Genomic DNA, 17,199 nt, shown 5'->3' on the forward strand with positions numbered 1-17,199 from the left:
AGCCTTTTATAGTCCAAGGTGCAAAGGATATTTCTGTTGAGAGAATATGACCGTTGGAGGGCATTTCTGGAACTTCCAGAACCTGCTGTGGCTGAACCTTGGTAGGTAGGCTTTTCAGAATAGTACACTGCTCTTGTACTTCTAGATAGAGACATTTGCCTTTAACCATTGACTTCTGATCAGAGTTATGCTTCGTGTTGGAACTTGTGAAGCTTGGTGATCAGAGTCAGAGGGATGCTTGGATCCTCTGACCTTCGTAACTTCTGCTTCTGGACCTTCAGAGCTTCTGAACCTTCAGAGCCTCTGGTCCCTCAGAGCTTCTGGTCTTCAGATCTTCTGATCCTCTGATCTTCTGATCCTCTGATCTTCTGATCCTCTGATCTTCAGAACTTCTGACGAATATATCTTCTGGTGTCAGAATCAGAACCTGTTTGACAAAACACTCAAGACAAACATTAGAGTATCATAGTTGTTCATCCACAAATAAATACTTGTTATCATCAAAACATAGAGTTGTACCACATGACCAAATCTTGATCTTACAGTATTTGCTTCTTTCTCTACCTCTGAACTGAAACATGCTTTGTCTGATATCATGGATAAGTATAACTCTTTATTGTCTAAGCATAAAAAGTTGAAAAAGAACTTATCTGCTGTCTCCAAGACTCCTTCTGAACATGAGAAAATTATTTCTGATTTGAAAAATGAAAATCATGCTTTGGTAAATTCTAACTCTGTGCTTAAGAACCAGATTGCTAAGTTAGAAGAAATTGTTGCCTGTGATGCCTCTGATTGTAGAAATGAATCTAAGTATGAAAAGTCTTTTCAAAGATTCCTAGCTAAAAGCGTGGATAGAAGCTTAATGGCTTCAATGATCTATGGCGTAAGCAGAAATGGAATGCATGGCATTGGCTATTCTAAACCAATTAGAAATGAGCCTTCTGTGTCTAAAGCTAAATCCTTGTATGAATGCTTTGTTCCCTCTGGTACCATATTGCCTGATCCTGTACCTGCTAAAATTGCTAAAAACCCTCTTAAAAAGGGATCTTTCTCTATGACTAAATATCATGCAAATATTCCTTTAAAATATTATGTTGAGACACCCAAGGTGATCAGAACCTCTGGGGTAACTAACAAAAGAGGACCCAGAAAGTGGGTACCTAAGGACAAGATTATCTATGTTGCAGATATCCTTGATAGCTCCACTGAAACACCAATCATGGTATCTGGACAGTGGATGCTCGCGTCACATGACGGGAGAAAAGCGTATGTTCCGAGAGCTGAAACTTAAGCCTGGAGGCGAAGTTGGCTTCGGAGGAAATGAAAAGGGTAAAATTGTTGGTACTGGTACTATTTGTGTAGATAGTAGTCCATGCATTGACAATGTTTTTATTGGTAGACGGCTTAACACATAACTTATTGTCTATAAGTCAATTAGCTGACAAGGGTTATGATGTTATATTCAATCAAAAGTCCTGCCGGGCTGTAAGTCAGATCGATGACTCTGTTCTGTTTAACAGCAAGAGGAAGAACAACATTTATAAGATCAGATTATCTGAGTTGGAGGCTCAGAATGTGAAGTGCCTTCTGTCTGTTGATGAAGAGCAGTGGGTATGGCATAGACGGTTAGGGCATGCCAGTATGAGAAAGATTTCTCAGCTGAGCAAGCTAAATCTTGTCAGAAGCTTACCCAATCTGAAGTTCGCTTCAGACGCTCTTTGTGAAGCATGTCAGAAAGGCAAATTCACAAAAGTCCCTTTCAAGGCAAAGAATGTTGTCTCAACCTCAAGGCCGTTGGAACTTCTGCATATAGACCTTTTTGGACCAGTGAAAACTGAGTCTATAGGTGGCAAGAGATATGGGATGGTTATCGTTGATGACTATAGCCGCTGGACATGGGTAAAGTTTCTAACCCGCAAGGATGAGTCTCATGCTGTGTTCTCTACCTTCATTGCTCAAGTGCAAAACGAGAAGGCTTGTAGGATTGTGCGTGTCAGAAGTGACCATGGTGGAGAGTTTGAGAATGACAAGCTTGAGAGTCTGTTTGATTCCTATGGAATTGCACATGATTTCTCTTGTCCCAGAACTCCTCAACAAAATGGTGTTGTTGAGAGGAAGAACAGAACTCTTCAGGAGATGGCTAGAACCATGCTCCAAGAAACTGGCATGGCTAAGCACTTTTGGGCAGAGGCAGTAAATACAGCATGTTACATTCAGAACAGAATCTCTGTGAGACCAATTCTGAATAAGACTCCTTATGAATTGTGGAAGAACATAAAACCCAACATTTCTTATTTTCATCCTTTTGGCTGTGTTTGTTATGTTCTCAATACTAAGGATAGATTGCATAAATTTGATGCTAAGTCTTCTAAGTGTCTATTACTTGGTTATTCTGATAGATCTAAAGGTTTTAGATTTTATAATACTGATGCTAAGACTATTGAAGAATCTATTCATGTTAGATTTGATGATAAGCTTGACTCTGACCAGTCAAAGCTAGTTGAAAAGTTTGCAGATTTAAGCATTAATGTTTCTGACAAAGGCAAAGCTCCAGAGGAAGTTGAGCCAGAGGAAGATGAACCAGAGGAAGAAGCTGGTCCCTCTAACTCACAAACTCTGAAGAAGAGCAGAATCACTGCAGCTCACCCTAAGGAATTGATTCTGGGCAACAAAGATGAACCAGTCAGAACCAGATCTGCCTTCAGACCCTCTGAAGAGACCTTGCTGAGTCTGAAAGGATTGGTGTCCTTAATTGAACCCAAGTCCATAGATGAAGCTCTTCAGGACAAGGATTGGATTCTGGCCATGGAAGAAGAATTAAATCAATTCTCCAAGAACGATGTTTGGAGCTTAGTGAAGAAGCCTGAGAATGTCCATGTTATTGGAACGAAATGGGTATTCAGAAACAAGCTAAATGAGAAAGGAAAAGTAGTCAGAAACAAGGCAAGGCTAGTTGCTCAAGGCTACAGCCAGCAGGAAGGAATAGACTACACTGAAACATTTGCTCCGGTAGCAAGACTGGAGGCAATCAGACTGTAGATCTCCTTCTCAGTAAATCACAACATAGTTCTACATCAGATGGACGTAAAGAGTGCCTTCCTAAATGGTTATATCTCAGAGGAAGTCTATGTTCATCAACCCCCAGGTTTTGAAGATGAAAAGAAACCAGACCATGTGTTCAAATTGAAGAAATCACTCTACGGTCTGAAGCAAGCTCCCAGAGCATGGTATGAGAGACTTAGCTCATTCCTTCTGGAGAATGAGTTTGTAAGGGGTAAAGTAGATACAACTCTTTTTTGCAAGACTTATAAAGATGATATCTTAATTGTGCAAATTTATGTTGATGATATTATATTTGGTTCTGCTAATCAATCTCTATGCAAAGAATTTTCTGAGATGATGCAGGCTGAATTTGAGATGAGTATGATGGGAGAATTAAAGTACTTTCTGGGAATACAAGTTGATCAAACACCAGAAGGAACATATATCCATCAGAGCAAGTACACTAAAGAACTTCTGAAGAAGTTCAATATGCTGGAATCTACAGTGGCCAAGACTCCAATGCATCCTACATGCATTTTGGAGAAAGAAGATAAAAGTGGTAAAGTATGTCAGAAGCTCTATCGTGGAATGATAGGTTCACTTCTATACTTAACTGCATCTAGGCCAGACATATTATTTAGTGTTCACTTATGTGCTCGTTTCCAATCAGATCCAAGGGAAACCCACTTAACTGCTGTTAAGAGGATCCTAAGGTATCTGAAAGGCACCACTAACCTTGGCCTGATGTATAAGAAAACATCAGAGTATAAGCTTTCAGGTTATTGTGATGCTGATTATGCTGGAGATAGAACAGAGAGAAAAAGTACTTCTGGAAATTGTCAATTTCTGGGAAGCAATCTAGTCTCATGGGCAAGCAAGAGGCAATCAACCATTGCACTATCAACTGCAGAGGCAGAATATATCTCAGCAACAATATGCAGCACTCAGATGCTCTGGATGAAACATCAGCTAGAGGATTATCAGATCCTTGAGAGCAATATCCCAATCTATTGTGATAACACTGCTGCAATCTCATTGAGTAAGAATCCTATCTTGCATTCAAGGGCAAAGCACATTGAGGTAAAGTATCACTTTATTAGAGATTATGTACAGAAGGGCGTACTTCTTCTGAAGTTTGTTGATACTGACCATCAATGGGCAGATATCTTTACAAAGCCCTTAGCAGAGGATAGATTTAATTTTATTCTGAAAAATCTAAACATGGACTTTTGTCCAGAGTGAAGATGGATCAGAACCTCTGACTATGATACTTCTTGATCAGAAGATGTCTAGTCCAGAAGGTAACTCAATCAGAGTGTGTGTGCCCACTGGTACTGACTCTGAAGCTGAGACAACAACACGTGTGTCAGAATTTCTGATGCATAATTCCTTGTGCCCGTGTGACAGTCTGTTATGATTGCGTGTAGATATGCTTATCTCCTGTGTGTGATTGTGTATTTTACTGTTACTATCTATCTTTGATTTTCAACCGTTGATCTTAAAGTGCTTTTTGAATCAACAACGGTTATTTGATAAAACCCACTATACACACACGTTCTCGTTCACTTCCGGTTTTCACTCTCGCACTCTCTGCTTTTCAAAACCGCCTCTTTCGTGATTTCTCTCTCGATCTCTCTTCATCCTTCAAACTTCATCTTCTACCTCAAACCTTCAACCTCTTCAAAATGGTGAGACAAACCAGAAGATCTACTGCAGATGCACCTCAGTTCCCTCACATGGTAGTTGGTTTGGCAACGGGTCAAAGGGGCTCTGAGAACCCGGCACAAGAACAAGTTCAAGCTCAAGAGCAGATTGTTCCAATTGCAGAACGGGGCTGTGCCGTTCACTGCGTATTTGCTCCTGAGGAACTCCAAGTCCTGGCAGAATGGAGATTCGACCTCGACAACCTGGCTGCAAATGGGTTTGATCTTCGTCCTGAAGTCCAAGCTCAAGGTTGGGGAAACTACTTCAACCGACTTCGAGGACCGGTGTATGAGAAGTTGGTCAAGGAATTCTGGAAGCACGCCGACTGCGATGATACTCAAGTGGTATCTCATATTCTTGGCAGGAAGATCATCATCACGGAGAAGTCATTCGTGAATCTGCTAGGTGCAGACACTGCTTATGGGTTTCGATTCCAATTCACTGAGTCGAAGCTGAAACCCAGCACCAAAGACAAAACCAACCAGGCCCTGTACACCACTTTCAAACCGGGCAAGACAAGTTACAAGGTGATGGACCTTCACCCCAAACTCAGGATCTGGCACAAGATCCTGCTCAACTGCATCAATCAGAGACCGAAGGGCAGTTCCCCAGATTACATCAACTTCAACCAGAAGGCGATGCTGTTTTTCATTCAAGACAAGAGGAAGATCTGCCTTCCCTACTTCCTGTTCTCCTACTTGAAGGAGTGTATCCGGAAGTCTAGGACTACTGCCTCAATCAAGTCAGCAATCAAGTATATCCCCTTTGGGAGACTGCTGTCTGATCTCTTCATTGAGAGTGGCCTCATTCAAGACCTGATCAATGCTGGTTGCACAGAGGACTTGAGCACAATTGTCAGCGATGTCTTCACTGCCAACTCTCTGAAGAAGATGGGTTTGGTCCAGAAGAAGATTGCTCCTGCTCATGAAGACACATCTTCTGAGATCAGAGGAAGAAGGATGCCTCTGAATGACTACCCACTGTGGACTCAAGCAGACAATCCTGAAGCCATCAGATGCTATGTTGAAGACCTCAGGGCTTAAGGATTCGAGATTGATCTTGATGATTTCTTCAGCAGACTGCCGCCAGCTCCAGAGTTTCCTTCTCCTCCCAAGAAGAAAGCTCAGAGGAAGATGGTTCTGGAAGAATCCTCTGAAGAATCTGATGTCCCTCTGGTCAAGAAGACAAAGAGAAAGCCTGATGATGGTGATGATAGTGATAGTGAGGATGGTCCTCCAAAGAAGAAGCAGAAGAAGGTCAGAATCGTGGTGAAGCCTACTCGGGTGGAACCAGCTGCTGCAGTGGTCAGAAGGACTGAACCTCCTGCCAGAGTGACTCGATCATCAGCACATTCAAGTAAGCCTGCACTTGCTTCTGATGATGATTTGAATTTATTTGATGCACTTCCTATTTCTGCCTTGCTTCAACACTCCTCAAATCCCCTCACTCCTATTCCTGAATCCCAACCAGCCGCACAAACCACCTCTCCACCACATTCCCCACGATCCTCCTTCTTTCAACCTTCTCCTACCGAAGCACCTCTCTGGAATTTGCTTCAGAACCCAACCTCTAGGTCAGAAGATCCAACCTCTCTCCTTACCATTCCGTACGACCCATTATCTTCTGAACCCATCATCCATGACCAACCAGAGCCCAACCAAACAGAACCACAACCCAGAACGTCTGATCACTCTGCTCCCAGAGCATCAGCACGTCCTGCTGCCAGAACCACGGATACAGACTCTTCAACAGCCTTTACACCTGTATCCTTCCCAATCAATGTTGTTGATTCTTCTCCCTCCAATAACTCTGAATCAATTAGAAAATTCATGGAGGTTAGAAAAGAGAAGGTGTCTGCCTTGGAAGAGTATTACCTTACCTGTCCAAGCCCTAGGAGATATCCTGGCCCTAGACCTGAACGTCTAGTTGACCCAGATGAACCTATCTTGGCCAATCCTATCCAAGAGGCAGACCCCTTAGTTCAACAAGCTCACCCTGTCCCTGACCAACAAGAGCCCATTCAACCAGACCCTGAACCCGAACAATCAGTGTCTAACCAATCCTCGGTTAGATCACCTCACCCTCTGGTTGAAACTTCAGACCCTCACCTTGGAACCTCTGAACCCAATGCTCCCATGATTAACATTGGTTCTCCACAAGGTGCCTCTGAAGCTCATAGCAGCAATCACCCAGCCTCTCCTGCACCCAACCTCTCCATAATTCCCTATACTCACCTTCAACCCACATCTCTCTCTGAGTGCATCAATATCTTCTATCATGAAGCCTCCTTGAGGCTCCGCAATGTGCACGGTCAGACTGATCTCAGTGAGAATGCTGAAAATGTGGCTGATGAGTGGAACAATCTGAGCACTTGGCTAGTGGCTCAAGTTCCGATTATAATGCAGCTCCTGCATGCAGAGGGCAGTCAGAGCATTGAGGCTGCAAAGCAAAGGTTTGCTAGAAGGGTGGCTCTTCATGAACTAGAACAGAGAAATAAGCTTCTTGAAGCTATTGAAGAAGCCAAGAGAAAGAAAGAACAAGCAGAAGAAGCTGCACGTCAAGCAGCAGCTCAAGCTGAACAAGCCAGACTTGAGGCAGAGCGACTTGAAGCTGAGGCTGAAGCTCTTAGATGCCAAGCACTTGCACCAGTTGTGTTTACTCCTGCTGCTTCTGCTTCCATTCCAGATCCTCAAGCTGCTCAGAATGTTCCTTCCAGTTCTACTCAGACAAGCTCATCCAGACTCGACATCATGGAACAACGTCTTGACACTCATGAATCCATGCTGATTGAGATGAAGCACATGATGATGGAACTTCTGCGACGCACTGACAAACCTTAGTTTTAGGATCTCTTCTTTTTCTTCTTTTTCGTTACCTTTGTTTTCCTTTGTTAAACTCTGTTTCTTTTTATTTATTTATTCTCTTTTGTTCGTTTGTGATTATATATGCATAACTATATACTTATGTCACATATGTTTGCTAAACTCGTTTTATTCATAATTGTTTTGTGTTTACATCATATTTCTTTCCATCATATAATCTAGAATGGAGGATCTCTCCTCATTCTTCTGCACTCCTGGCGCTGCTCTGACCTATCCTTCTCCAGACGCTCCAGTACATGCTGGATGTTGCTGAGCCTGATCTTTAGCTCATCCCTCTCCAGAATCTCTTCTGAAGTCTTGAGCTTCTCTTCCAAACTCTCTTTCTCTTCCAGCAGCTTGAGTTCAAGCCGGCTGAGTTCTTGCACCTCCTCCACGAAGGCAAGAAATTCCTTCAGGTCTCTCTCCAACTCTGGACGCAGGTCCTCTTCCAGCAGTGTCCGTGTCAGCTCCGCGATGGTAGTTGCACCCTCTGGATGCCTGATGTTCAGGAACAGGTCCTCTTCAAAGGCCTTCTTCCTCAGCTCTTCTAGTGCTACGTTGTATGATGCCATTTTTTTTACTGAAAATTATTCGAGGTGTGAAGCTTACCTTTCTCTCCAACGCTTTTTATAGGCTTCACTTTCTCTCTGAAAGTTAATGCTCTTACAGTTTCTCGAGGTTAAGTTCTTGGTAACTGACCCTTCTATTTACTCACTTGACCGGTGGTAAACGTTCATCCCTTGCATTAACTCTTCTATTTATTTTCGCCTAACTCTGATTCTTACATCGTTTTCATTTTCTTTTAAACTTAGACCTTCTCTAAGGGGGAGTACCTTGTACTTCAAGCTAAGTTTTTCACACCCCAAGCTTTTTGCTTATGACAAAAAGGGGGAGTAAACCCAGTTTTTGATTTGTAAGATGTGTTAGTGTGACTTATTTTTCTTTTGGAGATTTTAAGAGTTCCACCTTCATGACCATAGATGTGTCACTGGGCAAATACAAGGAATACATTTCACTTCTTCTGAAGTGATTCTAAGTTGACTCTGATACCCAAGACTCTGATACCTTGTCCATGACTCTGATCACTTATGCGCTCTGATTATTCGTTTTTCATCTATGTCATAAGCTTTTCACTCTGAACTCTTATATTTTTTAGCTCAGAATCTAGACTTTACTAACGTTTTCATCAAGTATTAGATTCAGGGGGAGCTAAGCTCAGAATCAAGCAGTGACTTGAATTCAGAATGAGCAAGATAAACTATTCACATCAGGATAAGTCTTATTCTATATCTCTAAACTCTGAGTGAATTCAGTTTAATGTTTAAGAATTGTTCATCAAAAATCTTAGTTTTGTCATCATCAAAAAGGGGGAGATTGTAAGATCAAGTTTTGATCTAGTAGTACAACTCTATGTTTTGATGATTACAAGTTAACCTTTTGATATGAACAATTGTGGTACTCTAACGTGTTTTTCTGAGTGTGCTATTTACAGGCTCTGACCTCAACTCAATCTCACACAAATCAGAAGCACTGTGTATAAAGGGTAACCCAAGCAACGCTTTCGCATTCACCATGTTCAGTATGAACAGTGGAAAAGCTTCAGAAGTTCTGAAGCTATACAAACTCTGATGTGGACTCAGTCGCTAGAAGCTCTGAAGATCCAGAAGTTCTGATAACCAAGAAACACTGAAGGTTCAGATGTTCTGATGGTGTAGAAGACTCTGAAGATCCAGAAGCTGAATAGTGGAAACTCTGAAGTCCAGAAGCAAGAAACTCTGAAGGCCATGTTCTTCCCTCTGAGTTCAGAATCAGAAGATACAATGGTCAGAGGATCTGTGCTTTCCCTCTGACTCTGATCAACCGGCTTCACAAGTTCCAATATGAAGTATTCCCCTGATCAGAAGTCTCCTAGGTTAAAAGGTCAAGTCGCTATCCAAGTACAAAAGCAAGTGTACCTTCCTGACGACCTACCTAACGTTCTCAGCCACAGCAGAAGCTGGATTTTCCAGAACTGCCCTCCAACGGTAGCATTTCCCATGCAACGCTCAACCCTAATCCTTGGAGTATATATAGAGGCTGAAGATTGAAAGAAGCGGCTAGAAGAAAGAAACACATATACGCGCAAGACATATTCAAAATATTCTAAGCTTTCTTTCATCTGAAATTCATTGTGTTTACTATTAGCTTTTTAGAAGCAAATCTCTTGTAAACAATTCTTTGATAAACAGTTTGTTTAGTTCCTTTAGGAGATCAAGGTTGATCGGATCCTAGAGAAGACTAAGAGAGTGAATCTTAGTGTGAGCTAAGTCAGTGTAATTGTTAGTCACTTGTAGGTTTCAAGTGCAGTTGTAACTCTTACCTGATTAGTGGATTGCCTTCATTCTAAGAAGGAAGAAATCACCTTAACGGGTGGACTGGAGTAGCTTGAGTGATTTATCAAGTGAACCAGGATAAAATCCTTGTGTGCTTTTCTATCTCTTATCTTTAGCACTTAAGTTCTCGAAAGATTTGTCAAAATCTTTAAGGTGGAAGTTTTGTTCTGAAAACGTTATTCAAACCCCCCCCCCCTTTCTACCGTTTTTCATACCTTCAGCATGGACTCTTACCAATACCTATGGTTCCAGAACCAACAATCTTACCCTTCTCGTTGCCACCAAAACCAACTTCACCTCCAGGTCTAAGTTTTAGGTCTTGGAACATACGCTTTTCTCCCGTCATGTGTGGCGAGCGTCCACTGTCCAGATACCATGATTGGTGGTTTAGTGGAGCTATCAAGGATATCTGCAACATATATAATCTTTTCCTTAGGTACCCACTTTCTGGGTCCTTTCTTGTTAGTTACCCCAAAAGTTTTGACAACTTTGGGTCTTTCAACATGATAATACAGAGGAATCTATGCATGATATCTAGACATAGAGAATGTTCCCTTCTTAATGGGTAAAGCAACTTCAGAGGTTAAAGGTTCAGGTATGATGGTTCTAGAAGGAACAAAATGTTCATAAAGAGATTTAGGTTTAGGCATAGGAGACTCATTTCTACTGGGTCTAGAATAGCCAATACCATTCACTCCATTTCTGCTAACGCAATAGATCATTGAAGTCATTAAACTTCTATCTACGCTTTTAGCTAGGAACCTCTGAAAATATTTTTCATATTTGGTTTCATTCTTATCATCAGAAGTACTGGATGCAATAACTTCTTCTAACTTAGAAATTTGATTTTTAAGAACAGAGTTTGAATTAACCAGAGAGAAGTTGTTTTCATTTAATTCTGAAATGGTTTTCTCATATTTAGCAGAGACTTCAGAAGCAGCAAGAAAATTCTTTTTCAACTTTTTATGTTTAGTCAGAAGAGAATCATGTTTACTCATAATTTCAGCTAAAGCAGATTTAAGTTCAGACAATGAAAAAGATGCGAATACCTCATTTTTGTCATCAGAGTTTGACTCAGCTTCTGATGTTGGATCAACATCTGATTCAGCTCTTGACTCTGCTTCCTTGTCTTTGACAATGGCCATGAGTCCTTCAACAACTTCACCATCAGAGTCTACTTCTTCTGATTCTGAATCATCAAGAGTTACCATGAGACCTTTTCTAGCCTTGAAGTATTTCTTAGGCTTCTTGTCTTTCTTCAGCTTAGGACAATCACTCTTGTAATTTCCTGGCTCCTTGCATTCAAAGCATGTGACCTCTTTTGATGATGACTTGCGTTGACCAAATGAAGACTTTTGTTTTCCTTTGGCTTTTGATGATCATTTGTACTTGCTCTGCCTGTGCTTCCAAAGGTGATTGATCCTTTTTGAAATCAACAAAAGCTCATCTTCATCAGAATCTTCAGAGGATTCTTCTGAAACTTGTTCAGCTTGAAGCGCCTTGGCCTTCTCAGATTTTGACTTCAGAGCTATGGATTTCTGCTTCTTCTGGATGACATGATCAACATGATCTATCTCATGCCTCTTCAGAATGCTGATGAGTTCTTCCAAACTCATCTGGTTGATGTCTCTTGACAACTTCAAGGACGTCACCAAGGGCATCCACTTCTCAGGAAGGCCTCTGAGGATCCTCTTTACGTGGTCAGTAGTGGTGTAGCCTTTGTCAAGCACTCTAATTCCAGCAATGATCATCTGGAATCTGGAAAATATGGCACCTACTGATTCATCAGGTTCCATCATGAAGGCTTCACACTTCTTGATTAGAGACAACGCCTTTGTCTCCTTGACTTCCTCATTTCCTTCATGAGACATCTTCAAAGAATCAAAGATAGCCTTTGCAGAGTCACGGTTAGTGATCTTCTCATATTCATCATATGAGATAGCACTCAGCAAGATAGTTCTTGCTCTATGATGATCCTTGTACATTTTCTTTTGAGAATCAGTCATCTTATCTCTTGGAAGCTTCACTCCAGCTTCATACTCTAGACGTGTGTAGCCATCAACAATATGATCCCAGAGATCAGCATCAAAGCCAAGAAAGAAACTTTCAATTCTATCTTTCCAGTAATCAAACTTTTCTCCATCAAAGATATGTGGTTAAACACTGTAGTGATCTTTTTTAGCATCGTTAGCGGTGGTCGCCATTTGAGTTTTTCACACCGGTCCGGATCTCTAAACACTGTTAAGTGTGGTAATCAGAACTTACGCTATGATACCAATTGAAGGTATGAAAAACACTAGAAGGGGGGGTTGAATAGGGTTTTGAAGTTTAAACGTTTTCTCTCAAAGATCCTGACAATCTTTTCGGTGAAAGAATATAAGGTGCTAAAGATAAAGGATAGAGAAAAGCACACAATGATTTTATCCTGTTCACTTGATGAATTACTCAAGCTAGTCCAGTCCACCCGTTAAGGTGATTTCTGCCTTCTTAGAATGAAGGCAATCCACTATTCAAAGATTGTTAGAACTGCACTAGCGCACCTTGCTCAGTGACTAACAACCTATGAACTAGCAACACTAAGACAACCTTGTCTTAGTCTTGTCAAGAATACTGACCTCACTGGTCTCTCAAGGAAATACAAACAAGGTTTGTAAAAGGTTTGCTTTACAAAGAAATGCTTCTAAAACAAGCAGAAGTAAACACTATAAGAACAATGAAGAAATATTGCTAAGGTATTCGCTTGTAGGTTTTTACTTGTATTGCACAATAGTTTCTTAGCCAATTTCTTCTATCTTCAGCCTTTAAGTACTCCAAGGTTTAGGGTTTGTATCCGTTGAAGGAATCCATCCGTTGGAGGGCAATTCTGGATTTTCCAGAACCTGCTGTGGCTGAACGTCATAGGTAATGCGGTCAGAATAGTACACTTGCTTTTGTACGAATGACAATGACATTGCCTTAGCCTAGTTGACTCTTGATCTTTGGCGACGCTTCATGTTGGGACTTGTGAAGCTATGTGATCAGAGTTAGAAGGAAGCTTGGATCCTCTGACCTTCAGAACTTCTGCTTCTGGACCGTTCACCTGAACTTCTGGTCTTCAGAACATGAAGTACTTTTGGTCTTATGAGCCAGCTTACTCTCTGACTTCAGAGTCTTCAAGTCTTCAGCTTCTGGACCAGTCCTCAGAACATCTGGTCTTTAGAGCTTCAACGCTTGAGTCTTTCACAGTCCACATCAGAGCTTTAATCTTCAGAGAATCTGAAGCGTTTACTACCGTTCAGAAGAACGTAGTGATTGCAGAAGCGTTACGTTGGTTACTCTTGGGTCTTCAACTTATGACATATATATATATATATATATATATATATATATATATGGTCTTTGAGTCACAGTCAGAGCCTGTTTGTCACAACTTAAAAGACAAACGTTAGAGTACCATAATTGTTCATACATAATAATAAACTTGTTATCATCAAAACATAGAGTTGTACCACCTGACCAAATCTTGGCCTTACACAATGAACGTCTTGTCATTTTGATTCAATGACATAGTCTAAAAACGTAATTGTTTTTAAAATCACCTAAAATTTCGTTTTATTATTAATTACCTATGTTTGTGTTTTTTTATTTTTTTATTTGTTTTACGGTTTATATGGAAAGGAAAAAAATCAGACATACTCCCTCCGGTCCTTTTTATAAGAAACACTTTGGAGATTTTTTTGGGTCCTTTTTATAAGAAACACTCTTATAAAATTAAGTCAAATAATCAATACCAATGCAAAGGGACTTATTCTCAATACAAAAATATGGAGGGAAATTGCAAGCACCCAATAGGTATGATCAACATTTATGGTAATTAGCATGATTGTTCTTGTAAAAAGGAAAAAACATCATTAGAATTAAGCATAGTAGTTAATTTTATAAAAAAATATTAGTTTTCTTGGTTTGTGTGATTTTGTCCAAGTTTTTCTTATAAAAAGGACCGGAGGGAGTAATAAATTAAGTAATTAATGTATACATCATTTCAGTTTTTAATATACTCTTTGATATTATATTATATATTTTAATATATTTTAATTATTTGTACATAAACATTAAATTTTATGTTCATGTTTAGTTCGTTGGTGATGTTTAAAAATATGTGTGTGTGGGTTTCAACGTAGAATTAAAAAAGATAGACTTAAGGATCCTGTCACAGGATTCCTTAAACACTAGTTTATGACCATTACCTTGCACAAGAATTTAATTTTAAAGTGTTTTTTAAAAATTATGTTGAACAATTAATTTCTATTTTTATTTATTCTATAGAGGTATGTGGTTTTTTTAATGGTTTTTTGCACATTTGTGTTGCAGGTGGATTTTTTTGAAAAGCAATGTGTTTAAGGGTCGAAAGCACATTTAAATTGACTTATGCACGAAGATTTGCAAACATGAAACGATTTATTGAATATTTGATAACCATGGTCAATATGCGGAAAAAAATGTCAAAATGATTGAAATTGACTACCGAGGTCAATTTACAAAAAAAAAAAATATTGTGAACGTGGGTAAAGACATATAAGTGAACGTTTAGCACAAAAGCTATTTATTTGTAAGCAACCTTAAGTTGTTGGTATTCCATGTAATTGTTGGTATTTGCATTCAATCCGTTATAGTAATATTTAATGAGTAGTTCAATGTCTAAAACAAACCTATTTTACAGCAGTGATGACCAATACCTCAGTCAGAGATTTTAGATTTGAATCGGAAATATAAAAAATCATGATGTAGATATAAATTACCATTATTTAGCAATAAGAGTTTAAAATTTTACCTTTGATTTGAATTTTGAAATTATTTGCGGGTCCTTGCAAATTTTGAAAATGTTTAATGCTGATTTAAACTACCTTCCGCATCTTATCCTTTCCTTCAACCTTGAAAAGAAATTCCTTGTGCACTAAATCTACAAATTCTTTTGGGGTGTTCCATACAGCCAGTCTAGATTTCATTTAAATTAAAATGAAAAAATTAATATATTATGCATAGAGGTGAGCAATGAATATGTACTTTTATTTACATGACTATATTTACCTTTTTCATTTTTTTCAATATTTCATTGCCTTTTTTGTTGATTAGATAACAACCTTCACGATAAAAAACGGTAAAAGTTGCAGATCCAGTAAATGTTAGATTAACAGTGATAATAACATATGTAAATGTAATACATTTAAATGTACATACTCAGTAACATGTTTTTTTAAAAGGGAAATGATTATACTTGTTTTTGTTGTTATTTTTTGAGCTAGTAATTAATTTATAGAAAAATTCATTAAATTGGTATGTGTAAACTTTATGTTTATAAAAGGAGGGATTATTGTATTTACTGTTTTTATAATTGACTAAAAAACACAGTATTTAAGATCCATTAAATACGTGTATTAAATTAGTCTTATTTTTAAAAAAATGGAATATAAGAGTTTATATTTTTATTAAACGATAATAAATATAGGCGTTTAAAAACCTTTAAATAGCTGAACTTTATTATTTCTTTTTTAAATACGTTATTTATTTTTAAAGACAATTTTTTATCATTTTTTTAAATTGATTAAAATTTAATATTTTAAAGACACTAATTTAAAACAACTAATTTAATGTTTTAAATTAGTGTTCTAGCATTTTTTTTAAACAATAAAAAAAAATTAGAATTGAATAGTAGGTGTTTTTTTTAACTGTTGACTAAAAGTTAATTGATATTTTATCCCATTTTTAAGGTTTTATTAAGTTTCTATCATAGGTGATTATTAATTTAATTTAATAATTATTGAATTTTGTAGTTAGTGTTTCAAAATGGATATCCCCATGAATTTTTTATTTAAAACGCGTTTTGTGTAGTGTAATCCTAACATTATATGTTTTTTTACCAATTTAATAAATAAATCATTAATACTAATTTAATAATATAATAGGTAATGGTTTATTTAATTAAAACGTTGAATGAAAATCAATGTCTACTATTTTTTTTAAACAAAAATCAATGTCTAATAAATTAAATTAAAAGTGATGAGAACATACCGATCTGCAAGAAACCATATTTTTAATCGTTGTGCTTGGGAAAAGCTTTAGGAACTCATCTTCTTCAGTAACTTTTAATTTTTCAATCACAACGTTCATTACTTGAGTATGAACTTCGTGACACTCAAATAATATGAAATCCACAGTACGTACATACCTGTCTCTGTAGCATACTGCTTGTGGAATGTCAGGATTGGACATTACTTTAGTGCAGTTTAACCCAGCAGTTAGCTTGTATTCCCCTGGGGGAAAAATTAGTGATCGATTGTAAGTTAAAGTTTGAACATGTTGGTTTATTATATAGAAGTTTATGTTTGTTTATTGCAAAAATAATTAAATGTACCTTGATGCATTGCTACTACTCCCAATGATATGATAATAACAACATGATTGTTGTTTTCTGAATTTAGAAGTGCATCCAATTCGTCGACAAATTGGTCGTATAAAAAACATTTAATTTTTTGCTGGAAAAAAAATTAAATAATAGTTGTTAATTTTCTTCCCTAGGAATTTAGAGAAATTAATAATTTTAATTTGTTACTGATAAAAACAAACTTACCCTTGAGATTCAATTTCAATGTCTCTTCTTTCCGTATAGACTCCGTTCCGCTCATATCCGTTGTAATTTCCGACGTGCGTTACTTCGCCCATAACATCTTTTTTAATGGTAATGTCAATACATGGAAGTCTTGAAGTATTTGAAATTATTTAAATGAAGGTCTTTACTTACCAACTAAGAACCGCTCGTCAAAGTTAGGGTTTAGAACTTCATGCACGTTGTCAAATATCATATCACACACATAAAACACATCTTTATTATACTGAACCATCCTTGTTCTACTTTGCAAGTGTATCTTGTAGATATGACTAGATGCACTAAGACCTCGGAAATTATGCCATACCCATAAATATTCAAAACGGTATACCAAACCTTCATTGATTATGTTGGCAAAACGTTCGTGAAGGTTACGTATACACTCTGCATGGATTGTTTAACCTTATTAATGAAGGAGTTTCATATGAATGTATGTCCGTGAATTAAATTAAAGTATATTTAGATTTTTAATAATAACGAAATTGTTTCTAGTTTACATACCATTCGATCCATCAACAACAGATTATATAACGAACCGTCGTGTCCTTCCTCCTCTTCTTCAGCATACCACGCCCTT

The sequence above is a fragment of the Lotus japonicus genome, chromosome 1, assembly GCF_012489685.1.
Source record: "Lotus japonicus ecotype B-129 chromosome 1, LjGifu_v1.2".
NCBI classification, from domain to species: Eukaryota; Viridiplantae; Streptophyta; class Magnoliopsida; order Fabales; family Fabaceae; genus Lotus; species Lotus japonicus.